This window comes from Lytechinus variegatus, chromosome 8 (genome assembly GCF_018143015.1).
Source record: "Lytechinus variegatus isolate NC3 chromosome 8, Lvar_3.0, whole genome shotgun sequence".
Classification (NCBI taxonomy): Eukaryota; Metazoa; Echinodermata; class Echinoidea; order Temnopleuroida; family Toxopneustidae; genus Lytechinus; species Lytechinus variegatus.
Window position 1 is genome coordinate 41,906,934 of NC_054747.1, and position 22,289 is coordinate 41,929,222.

At 36.3% G+C, this 22,289-nt stretch overlaps 1 long non-coding RNA gene across 1 annotated transcript; it reads right to left on the reverse strand.

Annotated features, from left to right (window-relative positions):
- Positions 1-8,627: 8,627 nt before the first annotated feature.
- On the reverse strand, positions 8,628-20,862 carry LOC121420536. The gene is made up of 3 exons (XR_005970777.1): positions 20,460-20,862; positions 9,828-10,028; positions 8,628-8,950 (listed from the first exon to the last, which is right to left on the reverse strand). It is a non-coding gene; the product is annotated as an uncharacterized LOC121420536 (long non-coding RNA).
- Positions 20,863-22,289: the final 1,427 nt, after the last annotated feature.

Consider the following 22,289-nt stretch of genomic DNA (forward strand, 5'->3'; position numbering starts at 1 on the left):
AGGAATGATGGATGCAGTAAATTCAAACATTTGGCTTATTTTTTTCATGAATAAAACACTTCTTTCTCTCTCCTTGATCTGTTATCTGTTTGCGTCTTTAAATTGACGAGCCTAATATGAGGCTAAATAATTCTTTTAAAATGCATTTGAAGATTTCAAACACGATGTACAAGTATGTTTCCTATGCTTTCGTTGTTGATAAGATTTTACTTATATTCAGAATGTAATAATTGGCAATAGTGCAATTTTCAAAGTAAAATATTTATGTTACGCTAAAAGTGGGTATTTTGTATTTTGTAGTTCTGTATCCAGTATGTATATCAGCAGCCGAAAATTTTGAAAGTGGGGGGAGTGAGCCTGAGCCAAAAGTGTGGGGGGGGGGGGCTGAACATGCAAGAAATTACAACCGGATGGTCACTTCTATATTTTTGTACACGGTTTTATTTTGGAAAAGTGTGTGGGGGGTGTGATAACACAAAAAGAAACATATAACATCAAAGTTGGGTGATAGATGCCCCTCTACACCCATCCACATCACAATTTTTCTTGTGCATTTGACACATTTTTTGAGGGGGGGGGGTCATTTTTCGAAAGTATTTCATGGAAGCTTAAAAAGAATAGGAATTGATATAATGCAGAAATCTGGTGAACTGTCAGAGGGAAAATATTTATGCGATCCACGAAATCTATAGAGACCCAATCAAGATATCAATCACATTCTTTGTAAAATCCATGATTTTTTTTTTATTATTGACAAGAAACAAAATGGGATTATGAATCATTGAAATGGAGAGCAGATTACAGGAGACTTCACATGCATTAAGTTATAAAAGAATTAATAACTCTGTTGAAACATTGAAAAACCACTGTTTTGTAAAGAAAATGAAGAAAACCAATTTGACGTCATAATTTTACATTTGTGGATAGATTTTCTATCTGCATAGAGCAATAATGACGCACATGACCTTTCACTGGGTATTTCAGCACAAAGTGACAGAAACACACTATATAAAAAGACAATCTTGACGTTCATATAATGATTGTGGGCATTCGGGGAAACGCATGAACGGAACACGGAAAGGCAAACGTTAACACTGAAAAGGTCCTGGAAATTTAAGTGAAATATCTGGATCTGGATGTAGTACAGTGCAGGACCGTTAGGTATAATGCACCGGGTTAGGAGAGGGCGCAAATGAGTTTAGTCGAAACGTAGGTGCCTTTCCTCGATCTTGGCTTTAAACACCTCTGGTGATGTACTGCTGACAACTTCGTTAGGGAGTTGATTCCAGGCCATTGAAAATATGCATAATGGGGATAATTTTTTCTCATATATTCTTGGACTTTGGTTTCATCTATCAGAAGAAAATATATTTTTGACAGACTGTAATACATTAGTGAGCTCTGCCATTTTTGGTAAAGCTCGCAGAAATCGCTTTGCGCAGAAATGCTGATTTTAACACTGTCAAGGAACAAAAGCGAAAAACGAACTGAACTATCTACATTTCTATTTTTTTAGTCAATGGAAATGATAATCATTTTTGTGCAAATCTTTTTCACAAACCTTTAGAGGAAGTGTTGCTCTCTCAATTTGAATGTCGATTTGAATGCAATGACGATATGGCCGTCGACATGTCGACGGCCATATCGTCATTCACTTACTGTATCAGTATATGACTGGAAAAATCAGAAAATAATAAGTTTATGGAATTTTCTTCAAAGTGTACACCTTTTTATACGCATTGTAGAATGTTTTAAGATGAAGTATGTTTGCTCTAACAGATATCATATTCCCCTCTTCCTTATAGTTTCACTTTTTTTACAGTATTGCGGCAAACCTCCAAATTCAGTTAGAAGATTAAATTCTAAAAGGGGGTGTGTATATGATATTTTTAATGAAATTGATTCAAACCACAAAATATGATCCCTATTCTGCTGACTGTGTTGAATTTTAACAGTGCCGGATCGGGGGGGGGGGGGCACATCCGGCCTCCCCCCCCCCCTTTGAGAGGCAACAAAATTATTTTGAGAGGAATAAGTCATGCATAATTATGCTCGTAAGGACCATTCTTTGGCTTGCCAATTTTTTTCTTGCAAGACAATGGCCTCGATTTGGCTGTGAAAACCATTTTATTTGGGTTTGTCATATTGTTCCTGTACAAAAATGCCTCCACCCATTGGAAATCCTGGATCCACCCCCGAATATCAAATATATTATTTTCGTGGTGTTTCAAGCTTGAGAAATGACGGTTGAGTGGATAATAGAGCATATAAATATATATATCATTCAATTCATAAATTATTCAGTATGCACATTACGTAACGCCAACTGAACATTATTTTATTAGAGAAGTATCGCGCAGCGCGGTGATCAGACCTGAATGAAACTACAGGGGGAAATTGTTTACCTCTAAACGTGCCCGACAAAATGTAGCTCTATTGGATTTTTAGCATGATATTTGATGCCATTGGTGATAGCGACATGTTAAAACAGCAACGAACCAGCAACCTCTAATAGCGCCCCCTCAAGTTCACAACTACTCACATCTGGCCAGTGCAATGCAGTCGTCTGAGATGTGCAGTCTTGTGATAAGGCCCATTTGAATGATAACATAATATTTCACCGCTGAATACATTCATACTAATTAATTATATTATATTACCAGATACTGGAGTAGCAAAACACCTACTTTTTTCTCGAAAATATCTCCGTTTTTCTGTATACTGCAAAAACTCTGGTGTTGATTTAACACCAGCCCGGAATCTATATATGTCCACACCAGAGAAGTATATATTGAAACAACACCAGTTTGGACTCAAATCGATGTTGTTTTAGTACCAATTGGTGTTGTACAAACACCTATCTGATCAGGATGTAAGACCAAAACGAAACTGGGTTTGTTTAACACTTCTGTGCATTTTGTGTAGAGATATAGATTCCGGGCTGGCGTTAAATCAATACCAGAGTTTTTGCAGTGTAATAATAATATCGTAGGATAATTATTTATCTTTATTGATATTTCAAAATGCATGTATATTTTAAGACTAATTGGTTATTATCACACAGTCGATGAGAGACCACATAAGTGTTATTCAGTTTGCTTTCCCTTTCAGAGTTAAAATAGAGAACGGTAGACATGAACAGAAAATAGAGAAAAGCGTTAAGTGTAACACCCTTGAGGCTGGAAGATAGCATCAATAATATTATTCGACTTAATTATTCGGTTAAAGACGGTCGAAAGAGCAAAATCGAATGAAATAATTGTCCTATTACCTCGGAGGCCCATGGTTCTACTGGTATGATAGAAATTAGGGCACACACAGTACAACAGGTTACGTCATTGGACGGGGGGAGTGATAAAACAGTCTTTAAAAAATGAAAATCGGGTTTGGCGTCATGTATTAATAAATGAAAGAAATCAGTTTTTACGTCATAATTTTACTCCTTTCTTTGGTCAGTATCGTCTCTTTTAGTAGTCCAGTTTAATCTCGCTGACCCTCTTTCAGTATTTTCATATCGGAATTCATATCAAGCAATAAACCCTATTGGGAACATCACATATTCACACATTGTGTTCAAAGTGTGTTCACAGTGCGTTCACAGTGTGTTCACAGTGCGTTCATAGTGCGTTCACAGTGTGTTCACAGTGCGTTCATACTTTTGCGTTCACAGTGTGTTCACAGTGCGTTCATAGTGCGTTCACAGTGTGTTCACAGTGTCTTCATAGTGTGTTCATAGTGTGTTCATAGTGTGTTCATAGTGTGTTCACAGTGTGTTCACAGTGTGTTCATAGTGTGTTCATAGTGTGTTCATAGTGTGTTCACAGTGCGTTCATAGTGTGTTCATAGTGTGTTCACAGTGCGTTCATAGTGTGTTCACAGTGTGTTCACAGTGCGTTCACAGTGTGTTCACAGTGCGTTCATATTGCGTTCACAGTGTGTTCACAGTGCGTTCATAGTGCGTTCACAGTGTGTTCACAGTGCGTTCACATTGTTTTCACAGTGTCTTCATAGTGTGTTCATAGTGTCTTCATAGTGTGTTCATAGTGTGTTCACAGTGTGTTCATAGTGTGTTCATAGTGTGTTCATAGTGTGTTCATAATGTGTTCACAGTGCGTTCATAGTGTGTTCATAGTGTGTTCACAGTGCGTTCATAGTGTGTTCACAGTGTGTTCACAGTGTGTTCACAGTGCGTTCATAGTGTGTTCACAGTGTGTTCACAGTGCGTTCACATTGAGTTCACAATGAGTTCACAGTGTATTCATAGTGTCTTCATAGTGTGTTCATAGTGGGTTCATAGTGTGTTCACAGTGTGTTCATAGTGTGTTCATAGTGCGTTCACAATGTGTTCGTAGTGTGTTCAGAATGTGTTCATAGTCTATTCACATTGAGTTCACAATGAGTTCACAGTGTGCGCATAGAGCGTTCACAGTGTATTCATAGTGTATTCATAGTGTTTTTACAGTGTGTTCATAGTGTGATCATAGTGTGTTCATACTGTGTTCACAGTGTATTCATAGTGTTTTTACAGTGTGTTCATAGTGTGTTCATACTGTGCTCATAGTGTGTTCATAGTGTGTTCATAGTGTGTTCACAGTGTGTTCATAGTGTGTTCACAGTGTGCTCACACTGTGTTGTTCATAGTGTGTTCGTAGTGTATTCACAGTTTGATCATAGTGTGCTCACATTATGTTCATAGTGTGTTTACAAATTTAATGTGATTCACAGTGAGAAATTATGATCAAATTTTACAGTTTGGTGATACTCTGACAGTGTGAACCGTCTTTGCCATGGACCTACAATGTGAGTGCTTACAGTGTGTTCACTTAATGGACTCTGTGGATGTAATATTTTAACTGTTTAAAAATGATTTCTCTCTGTCTGTTGTACACTGTGAACGTAATGTGAACACACATGTGGAAACACTGCATTAGAACACACTGTGGAATAAACTGTTTCTTTTCAGCAAGGGTTGTGTGGCAAACTATAAACTAAATATCATTTTTGTAAGATTGTTGATTTCACTGGATTCTGTGGCTCTTTCTTCATTATTTTTTTTATTTTGATATTGTTTTCTTATTATTATTCTTATACTTCTTCTCCCCCCCCCCCATTTCTCTGGCCTCTAAATGGCGAGAGGGCTGGGGGACCTTTGATCATGCCACCTTAAGTTTCACCATTAGAAAAAAATAGATAAACAAGGAGAAATAAAAGAAAGGGAGTAAAATAATTATAATATTCCGTTTTGTTGTTATTGTCAGTTCATTTCCGCCCGGATTTCCACCTCTCTTTTGTTATTATATGATTCTGTATCTTCCTTGTCTTGGTTTGTATCTCTTCTTGAATTAAAAAATATGCTATCATATTTTCTTCGCTTTGGGGAGGTACATTTTCTAGGGCATTGATTCGCCCACGCGTAACTGCAGTAGAAAGATTGCTACATTCTCTCTCCTACCTGTAACTTAATACTTAACTTGTATTCCGATATTGTCGGGTGTTATCGATTTATCGCCCCCTACGGTGGCCTCGCCGTCACCAAACCGATTACATCGACTGATTTTATCAATGAAAAGGGAAATTTAACACGTGCTTAAAATGCCAATGTCCTTACAAGTTAGTGACTGTATACTGTTGGACGGATTTAGAAGAAATACTTTGGGGCGCCGGGGAATATTTATGGCTCAAATTTAGCCGCAATTCATCCGTATAACTATGAAATCGATTGTTGCCAGTTTGGAATTCCGATTAGGCCTGCCGGGAGGCGATATCCAAAAATAACAAGAAAATGATATGATTTTATCATCACTGACGTACAGTGGGAGGGGGGGGGGGGGTGGCGCTTGGGGGTGGGCCATGGACACCCTCTCCCCACAAAACAAAGAAATCAAAATGAGGACAAAACATATAAAATCAAAAGGAAATCGGTTAATCATAATTGTTTTCAGAATGTCATGTCAGAATTCATAATATTTTTTGTACCAAAAAGGGCAAAGATTTTGCTCGCCTGCTTCGATCACTCGCTGCTTGTTGGAGATGTTTCCCCCCTACGCCATATCCGACCCCCTCCAAATATGTTATGCCACTTCGTATAGTTATTCGTAAAACAAAGAGAATAGTAGGAAAGTGCGAAGAAGTGAAGAAAAAGAGAAAGATAGGGGAAATATTGGCCGGGAAAATCTATCAGAATTTTATCTGGATGAATTTCAAATCTAATATAAAAAAATTGAGGTATTTTTTCCCCAATGAAATATAATAAAATTTATATAACAAAGTGCTAATCGTTGGAGGGGTTGCGAATATTTGTACTTGCCCATCTACTTTGTCTTTGTGTTTATATATTATTTTCGTTGTTTTATAATCATTTCATTTATGATTTTTTCTTTTTGTTTTATTTATTTTCATTCACTGTGTTTATTTCTGTATTTGTTATGTAAATCATGTATGTACACTTTGACAGGGCTCCCTTGTAAAGCAGGCCTTTGGCTTGAATGAGACTACCCTGTCTTTTAAAGAAAACGTGAATAAATAAATAAATACATAAATAAATATGTGGAAATCTTTGCCATCATCATTACCATCACCACCATCATCATCGTCATCATCATTTCCATCACCATCATGATCATCATCACCACCACCACGATTATCATCTTCGTCAACACCATCATATCACCATTATCATCATCATTAATGTCATCGTCACCATCACCACCACCACCATCATCATCATCATCGTCATTCTCATCATCATCATCATCATCATCATCATCATCTCATCACCACAATCACCAACATCATCATCATCATCTCCGTCATCGTCGTAAGCAACCTCAATAAAAATAAAATCACATCTAAGACTGCAGCAACACCTTCTCAACATCAGGGGCTCCGCCAGATTTTACAGGGGAAGGGGGTGGGGTGGGCTGGCAGCAAGGAGACCTATTTTTCTCAATTGAACATTGGAGTTGTGCTCTTATTACTTCGCTCTCCCTTTTTATTTTTGTTTTATTTTCCCTTTTAGTTCTTGACTTGAAAAATTAAAGAGGCCACCGGTCCCTTGCCCTCTCCTATCCTGACGTGTCGCGCCTGCTCAGCATAATAATCGCCATCATTATAATGCGGCTGTCTTCGATACAGGTATTTCGTCTGATCCTCTAGTAAGGTCTAGAGTACCTGCTATTTTGGGCATCATTTACACCACCTCACCTCAATCCTTCTATCTGATCTTATCATCCACTAAAAAGCTTTTTATTACTATAGCTACAGCTTTCACGCTAGTCCGGGTCAGACCGGGGGATCAGAGCTCTCTCTCCCTTTCGTGTCCCTACTCCATACCAGCTCAGTGGGAACTCCAGGCTAAAAACTACAATGATTTATATTGGAAAAAAATACGCGAACAGCAAATTAAAAATTGATTTATAAATATAGTTTATTCGAAATCGGCCACACGTGTGTAAATACTGGAGTGACTTTCGGGGGAAAAAGAAAGATACGATACGAAATATGTAATTTACACAAAATAACGGATGATGAAATAACAATAAACCCACTTTTCTACACTGTAAAAACTGTGGTGTTAAAACTGACACCAGTTGGTGTTAATAGAGGACCACACCGTGAGGTGTTAAAATAACACCCTAGAGATTGAACATAACACCAAAGAGTGCAAATGTAACAACCATAGGTGTTGTAATAACACCTATAGGTGTAAAACTAACGCCACCAATTTAACACCGGTGTGAAATAACTGGTGTGGTCTTCTATGTACACCGGTTAACACCATAGTTTTTGCTGTGTAGCTCCGAGTCACTGTTATGATAATGGAATCTTTAGACATGATATGAATATTAAATAGTTTCAAATCTACACCGTTAAAAAACCCGATTTTACAGAAAAAGAGAAGATTCTGCAAAAAGCAATAACAGAATCATTCTGTAAATTCACAAAACAGGAATTTTTCTGCCTTTTAACAGAACAGGTCTGTTTAAAAAGGTGAAAAGGGTGTTTTCTTAATTCCCTTTGGTAGTGACGTCAAGGATTACTCAATTTTGAGTGAATTAAGAGTGAACAAATAAACGTTTCACACAGATTTCACTTTCAAAAGGGTAGAATTCAAAACAATTGAAAGTCAGTGGGAGAAAGTTATTAATTCGATTTGTTGAGAGAACATTCTAGTTTCTATGTTATTAGCCTGTTCAATTTAATTATAGATATTCTTGCTTGGTGACTCAGTTGGAACACACAAACAAGGGTAACTCAAAATCATACCCGTATTGGGGGACTTCAGTAATCGGATCCATAATGATTGTGTATATTATCCCAAAATATTAATGTTTTTTTTTTGGTACACTTAATAACTGCCAAAATAGGCCTAAAGCCCCTCCCCTAAAAAGAGGGGGCAATTAAAAAGTAAAAAAAATCTAATAAAAACCAAGCAAAGTCGTACTTCGGCATAAAATCTTGATAAAACCTGTTTTAAATGAGTCTTATTACAGTAGTATCATCATGAATACAACTACTTCATTGTAAACAGATTCATTTATCATGTTTATATCGATTCATCTTTACGTCCAATCAGATCCTTCAAAAATATAGTTGATCCTTCAATGTGAGTGTGAATGTATTTGCTGGATGTGGTACACTAGATGATATCCCGTATTTCACATGTGGTGATATGTCGGGTTAACCTCGGGAAATCACAATGTACATTATAAAAGCTCGATATTGTCATTGAGTTATCGTCCTGTTCCGTAAAGAAACCCATTGTCCCCTTCATGAAGCCTTTTGGAATTAGAGAATTCAGTAGATAAGTGTTGATTGTAGAGTCCTGATCATACACCGATCCCTCGGATGGCCATCACAGCCGAAGGTCCCCTGAAACAGCCCTTAAGTCGTCCTTGTAAATCACACACGCAAACAAGACTGGCAGAAGCGAAGCACATACGAGATTTACCTGAAGAAAACAAATATAAGTAATGATGAATGCAAATGATTATTTTCATTAACAACAACCACTGTGTTATTAAAGGAATGGTCCAGGCTGAAAAAAATTATATATAAATAAATAGAGTAAAAGTCACAGAGCAAAATGCTGAAAATTTCATCAACATCGGATAACAAATAACGAAGTTATTGATTTTTAAAGTTTGTCTTTTGTGAAAACAGTTATATGCATATCGTCATGAATATGTATTAGGTGGGCTGATGATGTCACGTCCCCACTTTCCCTTTTCTTATGTTACTACATGAAATCATAAATGTTTCATTTTTCATAAATGTGTAAATGATGTGTCTCTATTACGATGAAATAAGTTGCGGCAATAAATAACTAAGGCACTTAATCAGTTGTCAATCCAATTGTTTAAGTTGTTGGTAGAACATTTTGTAATAAACCTAATATCATAACAAAATACAAAAGAACAAGTAGGGATATGACATCATCAGCCCACCTAATGAATATTCATAAAGACATGCCTAGAACCGGAATAATGCAAATCTCTAAATTCAATAACTTCGTTATTTGTTATCCAATTTTGATCAAATTTTCAGCATTTTCTTTGTAAATTTTACTCTATTTATTGATATATAATTATCTCCCGCCTGGACCATCCCTTTAACCACACAACTGACATCACCAGTTACTTATATACTACTACAACTATGACCACACCTACAGCAACAACAACAACACCAACAACAGTAGTAATAATGATAATGATGATGATGATGACGATAATAATAATAATACTTTATTTAGAAGCATATGAAGTCGTGAAGTAAAAAAAGGACTAATAAGCAATTTTCTTGTAGAATCCACACGATTGCAATACCTGATAATAAAGGATTTCTCCTTTCTGGTTGATGGCCTCTTGTTTCGACCTCAAACTGTGTTGCATCAGGCTCACTCAGTGACAGTGCATTGAGATGATATAAAGGTGAGGCTGACACACGTGGTAATAAGACAGTTAATGTGACAAAGCAGAGGACGAGGACGAATAGAGGCTGTGACATTGTGACGTCAGAAAGGGGACCTGTACAGGGAGGAGATGAAAAGAGAAACGGGGATCCCACGTGTAAATCTTAAGAGCTAGTATGCGATAAGCCAAATCTGGGTCCCATAACACAAAGGTTAGCGATTGATCGTACGATTGATTTTTACGATTGATTGTACATTGTATTCAATGCAATCAATCGTAGAAAATTGTTCTACAATCATTGCTAAATTTTGTGTTACGGGCCTCTGATCTGGGTCCCATTTCATAAAAAAAAATTATTCTTGCAACTCTTGCTGAACTGTCAACTTTCAATGAAACAGCCAACCAGGAAGCAGAATTTTCACTGTTGCCATGGTAGTTAACATTCCAGCAAGAGTTGCTATCATATCAACTTTTTATACAATGGGGACCTGGGCTCCGTAACACAAAGATTAGTGATCAATCGCTAAATGAACTGACCAATCAAGATCAAGTTTACACGCAAATTTGGCGCAAAATACTGACCAGGAACCTATGAGAATGGTTCTTTCATATTTGCAATTCATCGCAAACCTTTGTGTTACGGAGCCCACGTCGCATTTAATTTCACACACACCCACACACACACACACACACAAATGCATATCTTTGGCGGATTATCGTAAAATCTCCAAACACTGGCATAGTGTCTTGGGGTTATGGAGCCCCAAATTTTCTACGACCAAGACAAAAAAAGAGAAGAAAAAGAAAGAAAAGGAACGGAAAGTTGAGATATATAATATGATTTCCTGAATATTATATCAAATTATAAATCAATCACAAAGTTAAATGTTAGTATTTGATTGGGTAAAAATTTGGGCTCGCTCGCTTCGATCTCCACCTCTCTAATTTTTCGCTCATTACGCCACTGGCTCCATTTATAATATTTTTCCAATTTTTTTATCGAAGTTATATCTGAGCAAAATTGCCATGTCTGCATATCGCGTCGATCGCGTTTACACACATAAAAAAAGCAAGTCTGCACCGGCTTTCGGCAATGTTCGGGTCTGCACCGCGAGCCGATGCAGCGTGTAAGCACTGTACTTTACACTAGCGTACCTACGGGGGGGCAGACTGGCCATGGAACCCATGGAAGGGACGTATCCCTGCCCCCCTCCCCCCTGACGAGAAGTTGAAAACTTTTTTTTTTTGCTTGTATTTTTTTCTGCTGTGAAATGTCTTTTATACCCTTTTGAGGACCTTTTATTGCTTGTCATTTTTTTTTCTGGCACGAAATCCTTTGTTTGTGGTTGAAGACCTTTTTGGGGGTCAATTTTTTTGCGGGCGATTCCCCCCCCCTGTTAAAAATCCTAGGTACACTACTGGTACTGTATGTAATAGATTAGATCGGTATGGAACCGGTTTCGTTGGTGAGACTTTATCATGCATGATATTGTCTCTCGGTCATTCACCGTGCGACCCCTAATGAATAGAGCTAACCACATTCTCTCCTCGAATAGAGACGGAAAGAATATGCTTCTCTATATTCATGTTGTCACCATTTATTTTATTGTTATCACTCAATTGATTAAGGCCAATCGTCTTCTGATGAGTACAGTCCTCTCATAATCAACTTCTCTCTTTAGAAAATAATAAACAGCTGTGAAATTAACCTCAATAACCATAAGCCCGATTGAAATTAGATTCTCAATTGATTTTAATTTAAGGCAAACTGTAAAAGTCAATATTAATCGTAGATTAGGGGGAGGGGGGGGGGTTGTTCGTCTGCGGAAGTCGTTATCCCCTCTGCCGACGGCGCATTCTTGTAAAAGCTTAATAGTGTTTGTACTTAATTCACATGCATTTTTATAAATTTTCAAGTTTCCTTTTCCCTATTTATTTTTTTTTTACATTTACTTTCTATCTAAAATCTTGTTAATTTGTAGTTTTGCTTAAATACCTGATTTACGACTACACCACATATGAAATGAAGTGATGAATGATGTGAAAAAATAATAAAGGTGAAGTTTAGAAAGAAAATTGGAGCTTGGAGCATAGAAGAATGGTAAATATTGCTCTTTTTCAAGTTGCAGATAAGACAAACTCGGATCGTTCCCTCCTGCTCAATCTATATTTGAAGGCCAATGTTGAGCAATATTCAACCTTGAAGTGAGAAGATTTTTTTTATCTCGACCTGTAGACTCACGTTTACCAATTATCTAAAAAACGAAGAGCTACGTACGAAGAGCCGATTTAGCTCTTAAAAAGCGTATATAGTGACTGAACTTCGGAGTGCTGATTTTTCTCGTTCAAATTTGAACTAGACAAATCAGCACTCCGATCAGCGCAGTCACTGTACACGCTCTTTAAAGGGGAATGAAACCTTTGGAACAAATAGGCTTGTGTAGAAACAGAAAAATCAAAGAATAAGAATAAAAAAGTTTGAGAAAAATCGGACAAATAATGAGAAAGTTATGAGCATTTGAATATTGCAATCACTAATGCTATGGAGATCCTCCCATTGGCAATACGACAAGGATGTGTGATGTCACTGATGAACAACCTTCCCTTTGGTGGACTATAAAATACCCTTACAATGTCTCTTTTTGCTTTTTCTAATGATGATACAAACTCTTTATCCATGATGTATTCTTAAAAAATATGTAATACATGCCCTCATGTAGAAAGAACACATGATCTATGGATAGATGTGATAAAAGAGGCAATTCAAGTGAAATATATACTTAAGTAATGGGGAGAGTTGTTCACAAGTGACATCACACATCTTTGTCGCATTGCCAATTTGCTATCTCCATAGCAATAGTGATCGCAATATTCAAATGCTCATAACTTTCTCATTATTTGTCCGATTTTTCTCAAACTTTTGTTGATCTCTTTCTTTGATTTTTCTGTTTTCACACAAACTATCTTGTTCCAATGGTTTCATTCTCCTTTAAAGTTTTGTCAGGCCTTTCCATCTTTTCTCTGATTATCATAATAGCCTCCTTTACTCTAAATCGTAAACTCACCGTCATCAATTTTCGTCTTCACCCTCCCTCTTCTCTTCGTTACTTTTACCAAAGTGTTACCCTTCAACATCCTCGCATTTGTTTCCTTCATGGATACAATGACAGGGTGATGAATCGAGTACTTAAGACCTTTTCATCGTATACTCCTTCCCCCTCTCCCTATAATGACGTAATGAGGGTCATCTTTTATCTGCCCATCAAGGCTCTAGCCCTAGTCGCCCCCGGGCCGGGTCGCCCCCCACTATCTATCTGCATCCCGCTTCCTTTATTTCACCCCCTCTCTATCTTTCTAGCACACAGTCTTCCTTTTCCTTTACCTTTTTGTATATATCATTATACATACCTTTTTTTGTTTCCACCCCACGTCTATCACCCTTCTCTCTCTCTCTATTTCTTACGACATGGGTAGCGGGGATGCTGGGGCGGTGCTTTTTATGGAAAGCGAAGTGTTCCAAAACATCCCCCAAACCGAGTCTGATCAAGAGTTATACTCTGTATGGGCAGTAGTTTATCAGCCTTTGTTATACAGGATACACAGTTCCCCCTGGAAATTAAGTTGGTATGTCCTTCCCCTTCATTATAGGGCCAACGTATTTTCATTTTTCCCCTTTTTGCAGGTCTACAGCAAAAACTGTGGTGTTAACCGGTGTACATATAGAGGACCACAGCATTTATTTTACACCAGTGTTAAATTGGTGGTCTTAGTTTTACACCTATAGGTGTTATTACAACATCTTTTGTTGTCACATTTACTCTTTGGTGTTATGTTTCATCTCTAGGGTGTAATTTTAACACCTCAGGGTGTGGTCCTCTATTAACACCATTTGGTGTCAGTTTTTACATTGTCATTTTTTTTACCCAAATCCTCTTCATTTTGGAGTGGAACCACTCTTTTATTGAGGGGAGAAGGAGGGGGAGGGGTGTAAACAAAGCAGCATCTCCTCTTGAAACGTGGTTCCCATGTCCCTGTTCTCCTTACATTAATTTTTCAAATCCCACCATTCCTCAATCCTGGGCTTTTAATCTGCATTATGTATAGGTTGAGGCAGACGATTTATTAATTTTCAATCTAAATGCATCGAGGTTTGATATATATATATAGGTCAGCTGTCGAATCCTGGTGGATGTTTCATATAGCTGTTCGTAAGCATAGTAAGGTAAGAGCGACTTTAAGAACGACTGGTGATCCTTTCTTATGGTAAATGATATTCGCCATTAAATGTTCATTGGTGATACTTAGCTCATAAGAAAGGATCACCATTCGTTCTTAAAGTCGTTCTTATCTTACGGACAGCTATGTGACCCCCGGGATTTATTCCTACTAATTAATGCTAAAGGGAGATCCATCTCTTAAGCCAGACTGATCTTCTAAAACCTGCATCCATCAACATCTCAAATCAGTTTGCAGTGGGTGATGGCAGGGCGAAGGGCACGTCATAGGGGAATGGATGGCACATATACCTCGAGCGCGAGCCGGTGAAAATGCAATTATTCGATTAACATTTACTTTTAACATTCTGAATACTTAAGTTACATTTTCAAGACTGTAATCACTAATGTTTTTATTTCAAAATTAGAATCGGAAGTAACTACAACTCCTCCTACTACTACATTTACCTACTTTATACAATACTATAGTTTAAAGTTTTAAACAACTGTTTGAAAACTTTAACAAATTGAAAAAAGAGAAGTTTAAACAGCTTCTTGTTAGAGTAACGGACTTAAACATCGTGCTTAAAATGTCAAACAGCGGTTTGGGGGTTGTTTTTTTAACAGTGAACACTGGCATGACTTCTCATCTTCTTTTATTCTCTTTCTCCCCATTATCTATGCTCACTATACATTTTCCTTCCTTTTCCAAACTATTTGCAATATAATAGGGGCGTCCGGATACCCCTGTCCCCCAGCGTCGTCTGGGGGCCGTTTCATAAAGCTGTTCATAAGAGCGACTTTAAGAACGACTGGTGATTCTTTCTTACGCGCTAAATAATCACCAATGAGTATACCATTTACCATAAGAAAAGATCACCAGTCGTTCTTAAAGTCGCTCTTAACTTATGAACAGCTTTATGAAACACCCACTCGGATAAATAAAACGACACACAAAAAAATGACATCAGTTTGAAAGAACGAAAATGAAATCAAATTAAATACCATAAATGATTCATTTGAGAAAAGGGAAAAGGTAGAATTTCATTAAATATTCAATTCTCAAAGTACATTTTTTAACCTGGTAAATTCATTGTTTATTAATTATGACTTTGACATTTACAGTCATCTGCAGTTCTTTATTCATTCATTGAAGATGCAGTTTTGTACCCTTATGTTTTCTCATCGTAAGATCCCGTGATTTGATATCGTTTTAGAAAACAAACTGTAAAAAATTATACAAAATGGAAGCCCTGGCCTGACAAGGCTTGGTGATAGATAATTGTTTGTTTCTTCATAGAGATTAAAGTTTATTTTTCCGTTAACAAATACATGAATAGATTAATAACAACAAATGAATACGATAGATAATTGAATGACCAATGAAAAAACATTGATAATGATAAATAAATAGATGATTAAAAATATATCAATGAAAAAAATGAATAATACAAATGCTGAATCAATTAAAAAAATATACATCTATCATGGGGGTATTGATAATCACAAGGATGAATAGAAAATGAACATATTAATCAATTAATTCAATACATCTAGATATAAACGAATGGTTATAAACAGATGCATTAAAGATTATGGAAGAATAAATCATGAAAGAATAAATAAGTGCAATGAAAAAAAAAATCGCCAAACTTTATTCTCAAATAAAAAGGGACTTCAGTTGATCGCTAATAATAATAATTTTAAAGAAAGTATCCTCCAAGTTGTACACACCAAAAACGATGGCTAAAATTTATAACCAACCCGGCTCTGTTTAGTTTACTATGACATTAAAGTAGTAGCTTTTCAGTTCAAACAAGTGTTTAAAAACTAAAGTTCTGTAGTTTTAATATTTAAAGCAGATACGAACCAACAGCGCAATCTCAAGTCCTCAGCTACTCATACCTGGCCAGTTTCCTGACCCATAATGCTAGTGTAATCTAGTAATGAAGATCCACTTGAATGGTAACATGCTAAATAACTACTCAATACATTTACACCGCGATAAATATGTTACCAAGTAACAAAACAATTACTTTTCTTCTCAAAACAGTTTAGTTTCTAAATATATAGTTCAATGTTTCTCTGTAGTATTAGTAGATATCTGAAAACGTATATTTTAAGACTATGTATTTATAACACAAGTCAATGAGAGACCACATATAGTTCACTCTTCCTTTAATTCTTGCTAAATTAAGCGTGGCTGTTCGAACGTTATAGTAAACAGCGTTGTATGAAATTTTAATCAGCTTTACTGTGTAAGTGTCCTCCTGAAAGCTGACTACGCCATTAATAATTATGCACCATTACCCAAAGACGAAAAAGGGTTAATGAAAGAAACGACTAAACGTCTTGAAACTGGGCCAACTAGGCTAAATGACAAATCATTATAATCAGGAGATAAGAAAGACCTTTCCATCTTTTTATATACGATATAGTAAAGAAGAACTTTTCTCGTGCGAGTCAACAATTATGCACATTCACTAGAAGTAAATGGATAAAAAAAAAACCGAACGGTGATGTGCCAGTTGTAATAACGTATTAGCTTTGAACCAAGGAGTTATTTGAACGGTCTTGAGTCGGATTCGTTGCTGTAGCTGTGTGTATAGCATATTGCTTTTTTTTCTTTAAACCAACTTGGCGCGTTCGGGGTGGACATCCTCTTAACCGTTACCATGGTTACAGTCGCACCAACGAAACGGACTCCAAACCGACCAATGATATGCCTTCAAAACAATGTAATAGATTTGATTGGTCAAGGGCGGGTTTGTTGGTAAGAGTAAGACTGTATCACTAGGCCTACTGCCCGTTATGTAAAGTTCGGAAATTAAGCCTGCGAATGTGTTGGGTTGATCATTACATACTAAAACAGAAATAAAGTGGAATTTGATTTTCTACAAATTCTTGAATGCGTTGAGTTTCTTCTTTCATTTTATTTTGATTTCAAGCTTTTCTTTTTTTTCAATTATAACGCGCGATAGAATTTATCATATCTTCGTCGTTTAAATATCGCAATTACTACTAGCGAAACAATAAAAACACATTTTTATTTTAACAAATCATGACTTTGCATTGCAGTTCCAGTATGGGGACAAGTATGACCACCAACTGTGATAGTAGACCTATTATAAGGGTGGGGGTGAAAAAAAAATTGAAAACGAGAGAAAAGGAGATGGCGTGTAGAAAGAGGAAAAACAGTTAAAATGAAAACAGTTTGCTTGAATGCGCAATTCTACAATTACCCTCAATTTTCACGTATATAAATGGTTCAATCAAAGCTAGCTTTGGGCCATTTTCCCCTTTCTCCATCAGATGAAATTGTTTCTTTTATTCAAGCTATATCATTAAAGGTGTATTCAAAAGAGATTATTTGATTGTGTAATTATACAATTAGCCTTATTTTTCATTTATTTATTTTTTACAATAATTCAAGCTTAGAGTTAGGTCATCGTGCCCTACACCTATCATGCCTATGAAAACGGTTTCTGCTGTTCCCTAGACCCCCCCCCTCCCCTTCATTTTGTCGTGTTTGGGATCGGTAGTATATAAATGGAAGCTTGAATGAACACAGATGATGAACTCTGAGAGAAAGATATTTGCAGTTCAAATTCACAGGGTATATATTACTCAATAATCAGCTACAGTTTACAATTCGAAGTACTTGAAGATATCAATGAAGATTCAGATAAAACAGGAGACGATGAATAATTTTGAAGTCTAAGATTAAGATTCTGAAGCTAATATAATATTGGATGGACGTCTAATTCTTGAAGTTAGTCTCTATGGATGACTGTGGTTCTACTATCATCTCTTATCTCTAATAATCAAGAGGTTTTATTTATATCATAAGTTTTTGTGGTGTAACAATATAAGATTGGAGGGATATAAACTTGATCTGATTGGTCTAAAGGTAATTGTCTATCAAAAGTTGTGTGGTGATGCTCTGTGCAAGTGACTGGGGCTGGAAGTGTGAGTCATACTTCTCAGAATTTTTGTTCCTTGAAGTTAGCTGACATCACTGAGGGTTGGTCTTTGGGGGTCAGGGTTTAGGAGTTAAATGGTATGGGGGGTTTTGGGATTCTTAGATGACATTGGGGGAGTTTGCAAACAAGTGAAGGTGAATGACTGAAAGGATAACAGGAAGTTGAATGATAACACCCCCTTCTCCTTATCTTTCCCTTTAGCTTTTTTCATACTCCCCTTTTCGGTCTCCTCGTGTTTAATCAGGTCATACCAGGTATTTTCAATTTTTATATATCATATCTCCATTTGCATTACATGCCTATGCCAATCACAATAAGAAAAAAACATACAATCTGTTTGAAAGGTTTATATTTATATCTTTTCATTTATCTTATCTCCCTAATTCACTTTGATACGTACTGATAAAAGCGCTCAGCCTCTACAATATATTAACTTAATAAATATCAAAACAAAATGAAGTCAAATCGGAAACAAGATTGTTGGTGTTGATTGTATAAAAGTGTGGGTTTCTCACATCTCATAGAATCTCTCATTAGCATTCCAAGTGTGAAGTTGAAATCCTTCCTAATTCCATAAAACGGATACATTTACATTATGTATTGACCATGTTGACATAGAGTAGTAACCATTTACGTCAGCAGCAATACGATGGTCATATGATGGTAGAATATCTAGATTTCAGAATCAATTGAAACAACTGATTGTCAAGGAGCTACATCCACCTCTGCCGCTTCAGAAAAGGAGAATTTCTTTGTCGCATTTTGTACAGATCTTTTAGCAGCTGTTTAGAAAGTGCAGTTTTATGATACTAATTCTCAGAAAGTATATTATTTTTTCAATAGGATTACCATGGTCAAAACAATTTAAATTCATAATTCAAACTCATAACTAGGTGTAGTATACATGGTATATAGGTGTTTATTTATTAGGTAATAATTGTAAGTTTAAATATTAATTCTGTAATTCACAAGTCTATTTTCTTTGTTTGTAGCATGTTTACTTTGTAACCTTTATTGTAAAGCGCGTAGAGAAACTTTCAGTTTATTATGCGCTATATAAGAAAAGTATTATTATTATTATAAATTCTTCCATTTGTTTCTTGAGCGATTATTGAGTGACTATTTGACATCGCCAACTCCGCGGAGAGGACTAAGCGGTGCAGTTGAATCCATCTCAATGTTTCAATCCCGATTTTGAAAGTAAAAACTCGAAAAAATTCAAACGGGCCTGTCTCGTAGCGAAGACAAAATCAATGTCTGATAGATTCCTCATCAGATATACTCTCTTCAAACAGCATGCAAATCTTTATCATGTTTATGGTGCCATCATGATATTTAACACGGCAAGTTTGACTCTTTGCTCAGCTAAGTATAGGCTTGCAAACTTAAAGGGGAAGTTCACCCTGACGAAAAGTTTATTATAAAAAAAACAGGAAAAAATATGAATATTGCCGAAGGTTTGAGAAAAATTCATCAAAGAATAACAAAATATTAGAATTTCAATTATTCGATTTGTGACGTCCTAATGCGAGCAGCTTTCCTACATATCGGATGGTAAAAATCAATGAAATGTAATTTTCTCAAAAAATTGAAAATTGCTTTCAATGTACATTTAGCATGATCAATAGAAAATGATTTCTCACCCATTCCTAAAACGAAAACAAAATGAAGTCATCACGAACCTTAAAAAATGAAATTTATGCACTTTACATAACATATGGGGCAGCTGCTTGCTTATGACTTCACAAATCAAAAATTTAAAATTCTTATGACATCCTTAATCCTTAATTGATTTTTCTAAAACCTTCACCAATATTTGTTTTATTCTTTCTGCTATTTTTACAACAAACTTTTCTTCAAGGTGAACTTCTTTAACACACCATGAAATTTTATCTCCAAATGTGCAGTGTTAACATAAACACATGGTGCTTTAAACAACAACAAAGGGTATTGAACTAACACTTTTAATTCAACATCGGTGTAAAATACAATCTTGTTGGCTAAACACCAACCTGCCAGTGGTGTATAGTTTAAACACTGGCGCTGTCTTTGCAGTATCCTGGGGTACTTTTTGATTTATTCATAATATTTCTACCCCCCCCCCTTCCCGATAACAATAAAAAATGAAATATAAGAAATATATAAATGAATAAATGGGAAAAATACCAAAATGAATAAGCTAACCAAATCACTGTTTTTCTGAACAATGGATAAGCGTTCCAGGATCACTGATTAATTTTTGTTTTAATGAAGAGGAAAAATATATTTAATTCTAATTTTTATAAGAGGAAGTTAAGTATCAAACTAAAAATGACTTTTTTTCTTTCAAAACACAAATTTTAACTTACCTGGATCAGAAGATAAAGACGGAGGATCCTCGAGTGATATATGAGTGATTAAACTAAAGGAAACAGATCAAGAAACTACGATGGATGAAGGACAAAATGTGAGCTATATACTTCTTAAAGAAACTTTGATGAAAACAAAGTCAGAAAAGACGGATGGATGGAGACCGAAAACTACAAAGTTATGAGTTATTTCTTCCTGATATACTTTGACGAAATAATATTAACAAAAACGATCGATGGAGAACGAAAACTCTGAGGTATTACTGTATCAATAACTAAAACCTCTCTGGAGTAGCCTTTCGTTCTAAAGTGAGAATGGAGGGTTGCTAGGATGAGAGGAGAGAGGCCGGTTTTATCGCATCCATTCCGCATCACTGGTCTCAACGTTGAATTGAAGATTGATGACTGTGCTGTGTTTTTTAAAGTCTTGTATGCGCATGCGCCCAGAGGGTTGACGGGAACTTTTTCCCAGGAAGGGGCGGATCTAGCTGTAACCAAGAAGGGGTTCGACCGAGAAATTTGAAAAGCGAAAAGGGGGGGGGGTGGGTCACAATATTTGAGGTTCCCTCTAAGCCCCCAACGATCCGCCACTGCCCGGAGGGGGGGGCACCGATTCCCCTTTTCTCCTTCTTCTCCCTCAATTTCTTCAGTCTTCTTCATCATCATCATCATCATCATCATCATCATCATCATCATCATCATCATCATCATCATCATCATCATTATCATCATCTTCTTCTTTTTCTTTTTCTTTTTCTTCTTCTTTTTTTCTTCTTCTCTTCTTCTTCTTTTTCTTCTTTTTTTTTCTTCTTCTTCTTCATCATCTTCTTCTTCTTTTTCTTCTTCTTTTTTTCTTCTTCCTCTTCTTCTTCTTCTTTTTCTTCTTCTTCTTCTTCTTCTTCTCTTCTTCTTCTTTTCCTTTTTTTTCTTCTTCTTTTTCTTCTTCTTCTCTTCTCTTCTTCTTCTTCCTCTTCTTCTTCTTCTTTTTCTTTTTCTTCTTCTTCCTCTTCTTCTTCTTTTTTCTTCTCCTTCTTCCTCTTCTTCTTCTTCTTCTTTTTCTTATATTTTTTCTTCTTCTTGTTCTTCTTCATCATCTTCTTCTTCTACCTTCTTCTTCTTCTATTACAACTATGTTTAATTCTATGTTTCGTTTTATTTTCATTAACTTATCATGATGTATCATCAGTGCTTTGTGATGGAATATGCCGGTCAACTGAAGGGCAAAGTATGATCCCACCCCACCCCACCCCACGTGGAAAGACATTCAAGTCAAGACGGTTTCTTTAAAAGGGCTTTTGGATTTAAAAATGTCTGCTGATTTCGCATTAATATCTTTTTAATGTGAATTTTCGAGGGGGTAAAAAGTCGACGGCTTTTTTTTAGTTGGAGGGGGGGGGGGGGGGGTTGACAGTGTTTGGTTCTCTCATTAATTATTTTCGCAGGCTTTTATCGACCCATCACTCTACCTCATTTGTGACCGGTTTTTAAACGAGAACCAAACATTTTACAAAATCAATTTATTCATTTTTTTCAGTTATTTTAATATTAATGTACTGTTTACATTTCCCCTTTTCCATTTTCATTAAAAAAATAATGCAAGCACGTATCCACTCGCCTTTGGCGGTCATGAACTATAAATACAACAATACCAAAGCATTTTTCATGATGAAGGGTAATTTGGTGATTTGACGACGTGATGGAAAGGTTCTCCTACGCATATTTACCCCCTCCCCGGTAAATCGTTATTGTCCTTTTCTAACGTTTTGCCAATTTTATAGGGGCAAGGGGCCATCTCACGATATTCGTATAGTAAGGCCAAGAAATGAATAG